Source organism: Seriola dumerili, unplaced genomic scaffold (genome assembly GCF_002260705.1).
Source record: "Seriola dumerili isolate Sdu_G_001 unplaced genomic scaffold, Sdu_1.0 BDQW01000149.1, whole genome shotgun sequence".
Taxonomy (NCBI): domain Eukaryota; kingdom Metazoa; phylum Chordata; class Actinopteri; order Carangiformes; family Carangidae; genus Seriola; species Seriola dumerili.
In genome coordinates, this window is record NW_019174404.1 from 4,233,444 (window position 1) to 4,247,052 (window position 13,609).

The following is a 13,609-nucleotide window of genomic DNA, read 5'->3' on the forward strand; positions in this document are numbered from 1 at the left end:
ACTGAAATGTATATATGTTCATTTCCCAGTTGATGTCCTTATTTCAGAAAGGAGTATCCCACGTTCAATACTAGGAAGCCATATCAAACACATAACACCTTGGCATTCATCTGTCAAGCAATCCTGTAACTTCATTTAAATGACTGTCACTGCATGTTATTAACATGTTAAAAACGTCATTGACTTTGCCATGAAAGACTACTGTGGATGTCTTAAACAGAGTATTGACTTTGATCACATGAGAACAAGCACTCACTTGTTCAAACATTTTCTACTAAATGAAATTCTTCATTAAAAGACTAAAACAGCATGCAAGCCCACAGGAAAAGCTGAAGATGCACTCATGAAGTTGTCTTTTGTAAAAACCAAGCTACATACATTGAAACTTCCCCCAATGAATCTTCAGAAAACTACCAGCTCTAACCATAGGACCACATTCCAGCACAAACATAAAAATACACTCACCACAAACAGGGATCTGGCTGCCAACAGTAGCTCCCCAGCACTAGCTGCTCTTCAGTTCCTCCACACTGCTCTAAGTGAAGGGCTTCGTTTTGAAACTTAACTCAGTGAGTGGAGGACAAGGACATCCTGAAGTGAATGGGAGGGGTGTCTGGCCCGCATAAATCATAGGGAGTTTGGTTGAGGGGAGGTTGGGGGGAGTTGCAACCGCACATGACGCTGGTGCTGCTGGGTGGGGCTGCTGTATTCTCTCCAGCTGCGGCTCACAGGGACTGGCTGACTCACATGTTCAAATAAACCACCACCTCTTAATGTGTGAGAGTGTGCCTGCATGTTTATGTCTGCAAGAGGGTTAAAGTGATGTGTCAGGCCAGTGTTGGATGTATAAGAAATGTTGAATATTGACCAGTTATGTCTCCCTCTGCTGATATGGAGGTTTCTCTCTAAACACAGTCTTAAAGAAATCTGTAAAGCTTTTTAATGAATTATCAATTTAATTTTTTTTTATTTTCTTTTAATCTGATTTTTTAAAATGTTTAAAATTGTCAATTTTATTGATACAAACGAATGAGAAGCAACTCGTAAAAAACCATTGGTCCATAGCAATACTAGTCAAAACTCCACAGGTTGCCTTTAAAGTTTCCCTACCATTGAATACTTGTGGAGGGTCATCCGGCTTGAAGGAACTGCTAAGCTAAAGGAATCTTATTAGTTTGGCACTTGAAATACTTTAAGCCCCAAAAATAATGACAATAATTATAATAAAGTTTATTTATATGGCAATTACCAAAACCAGAGATTACCATGTAGAATAATAATAAAAAAAGAACACATTCATGTTTGAGGAGCTCAGACTGTGGAGATCTGTGAGACTAGCCCCATACCAACTTGAACAAAGTGTCAGTATGGGGCCAGCAATGCAGCAATTTAGACTGGGGCCGGGCTGCAAAGTGCTTTAAAAGGTAACAAGTAAAATCTTAAAATGAGTTCTGAAGCAAACTGGCAGGCAGTGTAAGAACATTAAGGGGAGTGATATGATCCGTTTCTTAGTTTGTGGAGCCAAGTTGCCCTTTGGGTCTTTATCAAAGATAACATGCCCTGGTGAGTCTATTCATCATATAGGCAAAAAAAAAAAAAACCTTGGCAAACTAAAAAAAACATCCTGTTGAACAGACATTATGTCTCATTATGACTCAGAACCCTAACACTTGCAGCCTGAGCACCAGCAGGTGGCAGCAAATAGTTACTCTACATCAACAGAATCAGTTTCTTACTGATGAGTCAATGATAGAGGGCTGAAGGTAGTACAAGTGGAACTGGACATATTAAAGTGGAAACTAAATATTTCCTTTCAATCTAAACAAAGTGCAGTGATGACAAGAAATCCTCTGTGTACTAAGAAACTACTTAATGCTATCAACTTGTAACCATGACTTGCAGATGAAGTCAACAGATCTAATGGATGCAACAATAGGATTTCCCTCCTCTGTTCAGTGCTGTAGTGTTTCTACATAAAACACAAAGGCATCTTTACATATCCTGAAGGCATAAGCAAGCATGAGGGTGGTGACCTCATTGCTTATAGTATTAGTCAGTGAGATTAAGTGTGGAGAAATAACCCTCAGCATCTTCGTCTAATCGTGACTCCACTGCTTCTAATCTTCATCTTTAGAAACTGACCACTGACTCCAGAGCAGCGAGCAGCAGCAGCAGGAGGTAACAATACCAGTGTCAGATCTGCGGCAGGAGGCGGCAGATTATGCTGAGCTGCAGATGGATGGTGGAGATGGTGGAGGGGTACGTTGTGCGCACTTGTGCCAAAGGGCCGATGCAGCTCATGCCAGAAAGGGCAGTTTTCCGCCTGGCTTCACAGCGGCGGTCTGCGCGTCACCTCGGAGCACAGGGGGAGCGCCCGGAGATGGACGCCATTCCTCCCTGTCAGCCAGCTCCTTCACTACCATCATCATCATCAAGTCTCCTGTGCTGGCCTGGGGCACCTCATCATCTGAGCTTTGATCCCTGTTGAGATAACTCACAAGTCATGTGTCTGTGGAGACACTGGAGCATATCGGTGGCCACAGTGTCACACCACATGGAAAATTTCTATTTATACATATATATATTTATTTATATATATTTAGTCCAACCTTTGTATTGCATGTTACAGTTTACCCACTGAGGTTTTGTATGTGTTTCTTACAGTCATTTTCTGAAACCAGGGAGAGACATGAAATAATTCACCTGAAGTTTAACCAGGAAGATCACTGAAACTGAAATTACACGTTACACATTATATTTCACGTGCCCTTTGTACTACAGTAAGGACACTAAGAATTTATATTTTCATCTTTGTGGATAACACTGACTAATATTATATTCACAGTACATATTAGTTATATTATTTTTCACATTATGCTTGATTATATATATTATTCATACATACTAATAGTAACGTATATAATAGATATTCCAAATTTATTACTACTATGACACTTTAATCTGCACTAATTATTTTGCGCATCACATATATACGTTAAAATACAGCGGTGAGAAAATTCTGTGTGTTATTGAAAGAGCTCTGGGTGAGAGCACTGTATATTTCATGTATCAGAAAATAAAAAAGCGGCAGTCTTCCTTTAAGCTTGATAATAATATATTTTTTTAAAATTCTCAAACTGGCTCTGAAGTGTTTTCATAAGCAGATGTAGTACAGAAATTTCTAAGCTCATGCAATTTAAATGTTGTAGGATCAGAAGTTTCACATGACAGCAGTGATATGTACTGTATTATAACTAAAAAATTGTGTGATTCTGAGAACGACTGCTGTTCCGGAGCACCCATGGGCCCAGTGTGGATTGACAGCCCCGGGGCTCCCTGAAGAGAAAAAAAGAGGATCAGTGGAAGAGCTTAACCATTCATGTCTGAGTGGTAAGTGGATTGTGACAAGTCCCAAATGAGAGTTTGATGAGAAGGGTTGCGCTGTGACATGCAAGGTGTCAGTCACGGATACACACGCTGCATATAGAATACCTGGTCTTGTTTGAACTGTGTTAGCGAGGTCTGCAATACACAGCTCTGCTTCCACTTTTCATCCTGTCAGTCACTGAGCAAATATCTCTCACTGCTGACAGAGACAAAAGGCCTGCTTCGGTGCATAGGAGATTTCTAATGGTCTCACTCTGAATGGGACACGGACAGAGCTAAATGACTACAAACTGATTTTTCACATTAGAGGATGGTACATGGTACACTGATAGTTAGCAACACTTACTCCAAACCAGTGGATAATTTTTGTAAAAGTTGCATGACAAAAATGGAGGCAGTTTTCCGAAAAGCAAATCAAAAAACTAGAACGTTGTTTTGCTGTGCAGCAATAAAATGAAGATCATGCCACTAAGGGAAATCAGCCAGGTGTCCAGATTAAAAAAGGACACGGGTGAGACCCCAAAGAAGATTAAGAGGGCAGACAGAAGGCACAGAACAAACCTTTTGTCTACAGCACTAAATTTTGCAAATCTGATGGGGGTTTTAAACACTAGCAGAACACACATCCCAGATTTAGATGCAGGAAACTTTAGTCTCCAAAAATCCCTAAGCTCAACAATTCACATTTGGAAATATGTATAATCTATTATTGCAAAAGCACCCTGTGGATTGTGCTGGATCTAAACTTGTTTTGAAGCAGCTTCGGGATTGTCCCTATTCCTTGGGGAATGTTTAATTCAGCAGTTCAGAGATCAAATGCAGAATCATTCCCCTTAAATTTTAGTTAAATTACATGCATGGAAATCCTGTGTGTATTAAATCCCCTCTGGATGGCAGTGTGTTTTTATAGTGGGGGTGGCCTGCAGATTGTTCCCATTCCTCAGAGCATGTTTAATTCAGTGGCGCTGAAAACAAATACGAAGACCTCCCCTTTAAAATTCAACACAATTCACACCCACAAACACCATGTGTATTCACATTTGCAAAGGGTTCTGTGAACGGTTCTGGGTTCGTAGCAAAGCAGCCTGTGGATTGTTCGTATTCCCTGGACCATATTTAATTCAGAGGTGCTGAAATCATTTCATTTGCCCCTCACCCCTATGCTCGGGTAATTACCCTTCTATGACAGTGCTGCGAGCCCCCCCCACCCCCACCCCACCCCACCCCCTCTGCATTATGAGTGTGGCTGCTCACCCCTCACAAGACCACAACATCCACTGATCCTCCTGTGAGATACAAAGCAGGAGTCAAGGGCAGCTGTCAATCATGCAACGTAAGACCATAGGGCCCCCTGAATGAGGTCATTCTACATGGTGTGAAAAACAAGTGAATTGCTCCAATCAGGAAAGAAAATACCCTCTGGACATTTCTCTTTTGAAACTTTCTGTGGGAAAAACATGCTAAGGAGACATTCACTTGACTTGGAAAAACAGCGTGACACAGTGCGCAGCAATATGTTAGAAAAAAGAAAAGACCCCTGAACTGAGAAGTGAATGATGTATAAAAGTTAACAATGATGTCTCATGAATAGATTTAATTCAAACTGGTGTCTGCATTTGCTCTTCATTGAGTTCAGTGGTACAGCAGCCTGTTTTTTTTTTTTTTAACCTTGCAGTGACACATGTTGTTCCACAGACACTGACTGACACTTCTTAGGACACAACCAAAATTCACTAGTAAGAGAATAACTGATGTTTCTAAGATGTTTCTGGCAACACTTTCTCCTGTTGTCTAGTCAGAGCCAGACTTGCCAGTTGGCTCTCCCCTCTGAATCCCCTCTGATCTGAATCTCTGAGAACCGGATCTTAACACTGCGATGATGTACTTCAAACATTCAGAAGAGCATGCTCACTGGTTTAACATGCCCCTTTTGACAACCACAGACATCCCAACAGAGCTGATGACAACATCTCCTGTCCAATTCAATTTGCCCCCCCTCCCTTCTAAACTCTCAGATGTTCCGTCTCCTCCTCTGTCATTCCAAGGACATCCACCTTACAGCCACTACATCCATTAATGGATGCTAACTGCAGCTAGCCAAGCGTGCTCTGACATCATAAGAATTGCATGAGGATCTATAGTGAACCTGAAAACTCGCTAGAAAATAGTTTAATATCCAGGAGAGGTCTCACTTTCAGTGTTTGACATCTCTTCTACGACAGAGGAGATTCTTGATCTGCTTATAGTAATGTAGCTATTAATTCCTTGATTTCTTAAGGCTCGAATATTCCTCTCAGTATTGCACATGGCAATCAGCAGTAAAATGCGGATAGATAATTAATGCTGCCGCAGCTTCATATAATCTTCTCACTTATGTTTCACTCTAAAATGAATTCCACAAGGAAAAAAAAAAACATTTCTTCAAGACGCAATGCTTCAAATGTCAATAAATATACACATTCACTAATTGGAATTGATCTCTTGCTCAGTATCTGGCCCTTTCTTAAGGCTGCCATCTGGCCAAGGGTTGTAACATCCTCACAGCCACATTTTGCAATCAATGTGCCTCATTAAAGTTTCATGTCAATTAAAAATGGTGTTCAGTTGTAAAGCACTGCAGCGGTTTTGTACAGGGTGTTAAAACTGTACTTATAGCTGGTGTTTAAGCAGGAGAACACGTGTTGGGACTGTAACAATAAAATATGCCCTTGTTCTGTTAAAAAATTACTTAGAGGGATTTCATTACAATTTATCATCAAATAAAGACATAATTGTCTTAATGTTCAATGTGGTAACTCTACTTTACAGTTTATAGTAAATTCTCAGTCACTCACTGCGCAGACATCTTTATCACAGAGTAAAATGACAGTGAAATGCTCTGTACTGAACTTTTTTTCCTGCGGTCCATTTAGATCTGTCATATTGTAAAAATATCATACAACCTTTAATAATGCAGAATGCTTAAACCATATTAAGTCAAGCATAAGCACTCAGGAATAAAAAATTAAATGATTAAATTCATGCATTATAAACCATTTCCATGCAGTAGTCTACACAATTCACACAACACATACTGTGGTTCCTAAATGCAATGCAAGTCAACTAAAACAATAAATGAGTATTCCCCTATGGTTAATATAAGATCTAATAAAAAGCAATTATCTGTATCAATATCTGAACGACAATGTAAGACAGACTTAAAAGCTCAAATAAAATAATGCACTCTGGTGTTCATACAGTGGCTTAGTTATGCTACTAATCAAACATTGATCACCATGAGTAATTTCTTCAGATAATTTACCTATTTACACGTGCAAAACTGCTGGGATTTGTCAGTTCAGATGGATTTATTTCTTTTTAGGTCAGGTAATTGTGGAACAGCCTTGTTCTGATCGAAAGCTCATCCAAATCTGGCCCTCGCCCTCTCAGAGGAATGTCAAGCTTCGATGGCCTATGGATTCTTTTCTTGATTGAAAATCTCTACCTCTTGCTGCAGCTCTGTCATCACATGCAATCCCTTTTGTTAAAATCACCATCTCCCATCTCCATGCTGCCTCTGTCTTTTGCTCTCCTTATTCATAACCCTTACTTTTCTTATCTCTTTTGTCCCACTTTCCTGTCCTTTGTTTGTCTTTATCTCCCCCCCTTTGGGCCTAATGTCTTTTCTCCATTATTTCCTCAGTACTGTCACCCAGTCTCCCTATCACTTCAGACTACAGTCGGATGCCCCCATTTGCTTCATGATGCATGAAAAGAGGCATTATACTGTATTATGCTACAAATCCCTTTCTAGGAGGTTCTATAATAAGACCATGCATTTGGATATTGAATGTAGATAATAAAAATAGATGATTCACACACTGACGTACTGTGGTTCAGTGAAAGCCTTTCTTCTCCAGAGGTGAAATAAAGGCCATGACAAGGTGAGGAAGAAATGAGACAAGGCAGTAAAGAGGAGAAATGCTAAGTGGTAATAGAGTTTTAGAGTCTATATTGATGGGAATAAAAAAATATATATTTATATCTTGAACTGAATAAAATAAATGTACATAATAATACAGCAGCAGAACCAAAGCATCAACTAGAGCTAAGCAATGTTTTTATTGAATTATTAGTTGATGTGTGACAAACACCAGGACACGATGGTGTATTATAAAGTATTCTGAAATGTGTTCATTGATTAAGTGATTTTTTAAATAGCTGCCAATTAATTTTCTGTCAATCAACTACTCCATCAATTGTTGCAATGCCATACTGAAACCGTTTTTATCCACTTACAAAAAAATTGAATGGATATGTTGTAGATAAAAGAACGTATCCAAAAGTTGCCACATAGTCAGTCATCTGGCAAAAATGTTTGGAGCCAGTAAATAAATAATAATAATAATATATAAATCATATATACTATTATTTCCAGTAATATTTTTAGAATGTAATCTAACAATCAGCTGGCAGACAAAAGTTTGTTTACATGCAGACTCAGCTGTGGTTCTGTGGTCCTGTCTGCTGCATTTGGCAGTGTAATTACGTGTGGAGAGATCTGGATGACCCTGGCGGTTGAGTCAGTTTGTTTACTACTGAAACTATCCATCCACTGACGACATACTGCTCATACTAGCGCTGTCATCCTCCACACAGAAATACAATGGGTGCAAATATGGGAAATTTTTTTTAATATATATTCAGGACTGACATACATTCATGTGTGTCATTTTTTGGCTTACACTATATACATTTAAATAAATTCATTTGATTGAATGTGGTAAGAATATAAACTAAAAGTTAGTAAGTAAGTGGAGAATTAATATCGACATATTTCCAAATGAGAAACAAATTGTGTTTTTATCTTGTGTTTGTTTTTCTTACTATATGAACAGTCCAATAGGAAGGTCAACTGCCAACTTTGGCGACAGCAAGGGTCATGGGAGAAATTTTTATTTTCTCTGCCCATCCTGCAGAGCTAGCAGATACAATACCTCTCATACAGCTTCCTGTCATTCCTCACAGAAATGCTCATTCTGCATTTCTTTGTAGCTTCCCTATCACAGCTATCACCAGAACACTCACATCCTCAGTTTTATGTTCCCTTTCTATAAACAGGTAGACAGTTAATATAAAGCGAAAGCCATCAGAGGGATGCAGAAGCTGTTTGTCAGATACCACACATTTTCCATGTGCGCAGTGGAAAATATTCATGTCATGGTTATCTGTTGGTATTTTACAAAGGTTACCTGACTTAAACTGAGAGCTGACTCTAAACAAAAGATACAGCTTAATGTTTTCTTCTGCCTGTGTGTGTGTGTGTGTGTGTGTGTGTGTGTGTGTGTGTGTGTGTCGGGTTTGGAGGAGCAACCAAATTCCAGCTCAACACCCTGATCAGAAAGTCAGTAATGTCTCCCCTCTCTGGCAAAAACTGTATCTTTTTAAAGTTAGAAAAGTCAGTACTGTCTTGGTTTTCTAATAACAGCCCAGCTGAGCACATTTTATTTCCTTCTAGTCGTTCATCCATGTAATTTCACTTAAGCAGCTGAGGCTATGTGGAAAGGCTGGCTAATTATTGATGTGACTCAGGCCAAAGCAGGGAGGCAATCCAAAAAACAGGTCAAAAAAAGAGCCAGCAGCTCCAGTTAGGACAAATACAACTGAGTGTAGCCTCCACAGGTATATGTGAGCAGCTGTTTATATGGCACACTATCAGTGTTCCAGCAAAACAAAATTAAATTCATGTGTAAACTAAACAATGTTACTCGGGGTGTATTTATCCCCATCATCTCTTTCATAAATTGGTCATCAAGGTTAACCCTTTATGGAGAAAAGTTGGTTTTTAGAATAACAGATGTTTCCAAATAATTCATTAAATTTGTAAGTACATTTGTTATTTGCTGTAATACACTAACTTGATATACTAGTCAGAAAATGAAAGCAAGCTTGAAACTACAATTAAGATGGTAACTTATTCTACAAAACATTTAAGGCATTCTGCTGTTTCCAGAGAGATGATATAGAAAGTAATCATGCTTCCAGGTTGAAAAAAAAATCATATCAAAGATATGGAAAATGGTCAAATATATGAGCTGTTTCTGTGTGTGAGTGGATTTCCACAGTTGTTTGAATCCTGGAAAGTATGTGTAACACTGACACAGATGTCAGATTTGCCAGTGAAGCTGAAAATAACTTGCACTGCTCACTGTCCACTGGGCATCATCATTATTATTATAATATATATTATTATTATTATTATTATTATAAATGAGCACCACAGATGTTAACTTAAAGGCCATAGAGAGTGTAACTGATTTCATCAGTTGAACAGTCAGTGATCATCTCAAGGGGAACTGAGTCACTGCGTTGTATATACGTCGATGTAAGATTGTTGTTAGAACAGCAGATTGAGTGTAATTACATATTTATGGACAGAATAAAAGTCAAACCTAGTCATGATCAAAGATCTGTATGAAAACTGTAAGAGGACATCCGCTGGAACAATTTTCAGCGGTGACAAACACCTTCCTTTGGGAGAATCTGCATAAAGGGGGCAAAATTAGAATCCGGTCCGGTGATCACAAAAATATTTGGCAAGCAGCTGGGATTTCGTTATTATTCATGCTCAGGTGTTTTGAGGCCTGCTAGTATGAAAAAGGAAAATAAAAGCCTTAACATTAAAGCAGTCCTGCATATTTATACTTCAATAATATCAAGTCAGTCTAGTAATACATCTTTTAAATTTAGTTTACTGGTATTATATAGTATTGTCCTGTATGTATATCTGTATGGTCATTTTGAATGCTTTTTAATCATATTACATTTAACCGACAGGTTTTAACAGTGAAGGCAGTCTCAATAACAGAAACACTACAGTGTATAACATATTTTGTTGGGATCACTGTTCTCCTTTCCATGCAAAACACAAAAAACACATGATGGACATCAGACATGTTTTTTAGAGGAAAAAAACAAATAGTGTCCCTTCCAGGAAGTTACCAAAGGGATGTCAGCACAGATCTACTAACGTCCTCCAGCTGCAATCACATGGTGAAGAGAATAAGAGAATAGACAGCTCCGACTTACACAAGAACTATAAGAAGACAGAAAACATCAGACTAAAGCTGCTTCAGATAAATTCTACACCCACTGGCAAATGATGTTAGATATGAGATATACATCTCACTTCAGATGCTCATAATGCATAGTATAGTTAATATTTTTTATATGTTCATCATTTTAGATATTACTTGATTTTCTATTAATAACATTGTGGTTTCTCAACATTTCACTCCATACATGATGTTATAAATATAAAAACACAGTAGGTCTGAATAAAACCTTCATGGATACATTGTAGTTGCTGTAAATCATACATGAGGTTAATTTTCTGTTTCTCTATCTTCTCCAAATAACAAAAGGAAGCAGATCATTAAGAACAAAACCATTTATATAGCATAACAAAAACTCCCTGTTGTATCCAATTTGTAAAACTGGAGACGAGCCATAAATTTTTACAGAACTAATGTGATAATAGATGAACACAGTCACGTTTCTCATATAGACTTTATTGGCCACCATGGAGACCATTATGTGATTAATGTCTAATAGGTGTTCGAGAAAACTGCTTGAATAATAGATACAGTGCGTCAGATTAGGACATAACCTTGGCAATGATATTAGGACGAGGCAGGCAAAGCAATCAGTATATGTAAGTAAGACACTGACCAATCCCAACTGGGAAAACAGGAGTGAAACTCAGTAACTCAAATGAAAATATTTTTTTCAACAAAGAGCCTTTAAATACCTATTTGCTCTCAACCATGGTCACAAACACCCAATAAAGGGAATTAATATCCAGTGTCAACGCCAAGACTCCTTACAAGTAAACCATCATAACTCTTTCTATGAAAAAATCCACAGTGGGAAGTTGCAATAAAAAGCCAGGCTATGATGAGCCAAGCCAAAAGTCAAGCCAAGAAGCTATCTTTTACTTCACAAATTTATATCCATGATTGAACCTGTGTGGGTCTGTCTGTGTCTCATGTCATCCATGTAAAATGTCTTGCACTTTGAATCAATTTTTCTGCAAGGATGACTCCAGAGAGGAACTTTAAAAAGCTGAAAGCTAAATGTCAGCGGCTCTGACCTCTCCCTTGTTTACTCTGCTGCCAATGCTTTTTACAAGCTGATTTGTGGAACCTATCTTAGATTCCATTTCATTAAAAAAGACTTGTACACGTTCACCACATCCAAGATTCAGCTATGTGACTGAGTGATAAAGATCCACAGGCAGCTGTGTAACATGTTCAGACACTTAACCGCATTAAAATGAAACATAACAGCACGTCTGAGCGATAAATATTCAAGACAGTGAATTTGAGCCACAAATAGATGCAGCCTGCCTGCAGGCAGACACTGCTTCATGAGGTGCAGACAAGACTTCTTCTAGGAATCTCTGCAAACTCATGTCATGCGACGCAGTTGAGGAATCACAAACAACGTCGAACATCGAGCGTGGTGTCAAAACCAAAAATGAACACAGTAATATTTTACATGTTTACTGTGTCTAATACTTTCTTCTAATTGCTAAGTGTGAAGTTTTTCTTCTGGTTTCCCATCAAAATTATGACCACAAACATCTGCTGCAGTCAAAGTCTGAGTAATGAATTCAGAAATAATCAAACTAGTGTGACAAGTCACAATTTGTCTAAATAAATTGCATGTGAATTATGTTTACATGTGATGTGCATAATTATAGATGAAAAAAATCATCTTTGTTGACGACTTTCAGCTTCAGAAGTAGCAGTCCCTGCCACTGGCAGTGATTTCAGTGATGTATCTTGGATCTGTCTGGGTTAAGTGGCTTGATTTACATTCATTTCGTATAACATATGTGATATATAATATAATAGAATGTTTTTCAGCACTGTTGACACTTCTCTCCAAAGGCATGGCCCTATCCCGGCCCTGTGGATAAACCCCATCCATCTGTTACACCACAGAGATTAAAACAAATGCTAACTGTTTGCCAACAATACTTTACCCAGCAACACTGAGCTGAGCATAGTGTTTAATGAATTTTATTTTTTTTTTTAATGCTGTATTTAACAAGGGCCCTCACTCAGCTATTGTTGAATGCTGTTACAGGACATTTTCCAAATCAGAGTGACATTTTAGGACCAAGGAGAGGACAATATGTTCACCTCCAAACTACGCCACCATCCACAACCTTTTCACTGAACTTAAAATTTAAATGCCACCAAAAGCTTGGAATGGTTCAAAACTGTGACATAATAACTATGTGACATTTAAAAAACTTTCTGCAAGATGTAAACTGTCTACTTGGATGATAGTCAAAAAGAGGTATGCAGCAGGCCGAAACTCAAGTTCTTAATGAGTCAGATCTCTCCATTTCTAAATATGTTATTTTAATATTCATAAGATGCACAGCTGGAGGCACTACTACTCTCACTAGTGAGTCACCCACTAGAACCCACCAGATATGGGGCCAGAGGTCCTGGCACTGTAGTACATTGGCCTCATTGTGCCATATGGAATTTTTTTTAGCTTGTCTGCACTAATCCTAGTGAAAGCCAAGCATGCGCCAGCAGACATGTCAAAATTTTGAAACCTGCTAGTGCAAAGGTGAACCTCAGGCTTCAGTATCTACCACAGCTGTCATGTCTGGGTGGATGACTGTGAGAGCCTGCAGACGAGCGGGCAGCGAGACAGGCGTGGGTTAGACACGAATGCAATAGCTAATGGGCCTTCTGTCAGTCTGCCAGATCAGACTCCATAAGGTACCTAACCAACAGTTACACACTCCACCCACAGGGTGTCATTGAGCTAATGACTACCCAAAATACACTGGTCAAACTGTAGATGAATGGCAGCAGTGGTAGTAGAACAATTCAATGCAGTTTAGAATATTTTGGCACCACAGGTGTGTAGACTAAACCAACCATTAACGACCCAAATAGCTGTACGATCCCAAATTACTTCACACAGGGCTTATTCAAATCCCTTTGTGTTGGTGTAAAAATTAAGTTAGGCAGAGGTTAGGGTGGATCTTTTAATTGTATTGATCATGTTGTCAATGCTTTTTTTTTTCTAACCTCAGAGGAAGACGCTTTCACAATGAAAACTATTCACAGTGAGGTTTATGGATTACGCTGTGTAAGCTGCACATTGTTGTTAGAAAGACTCGCTGTTGCATCTTTTCAAACATTTTACGATG

General features: G+C 38.6%; 1 protein-coding gene across 2 annotated transcripts in view; it reads right to left on the reverse strand.

The window, feature by feature from the left end:
- The window catches only part of LOC111225549 (SAM and SH3 domain-containing protein 1-like), a 44,609-nt gene that overhangs the window by 14,862 nt on the left and 16,138 nt on the right, over positions 1 to 13,609 (reverse strand). Inside the window, exon 1 of one of the 2 annotated variants that reach the window (XM_022750493.1) lies at positions 466 to 537. The exons of the other annotated variant lie outside the window; for it this stretch is intronic. The gene's annotated coding sequence lies outside the window, so the exon portion shown is untranslated. Of the gene's footprint in view, positions 1 to 465; positions 538 to 13,609 lie in introns of those variants that run through there. 2 annotated transcript variants of the gene reach the window in all.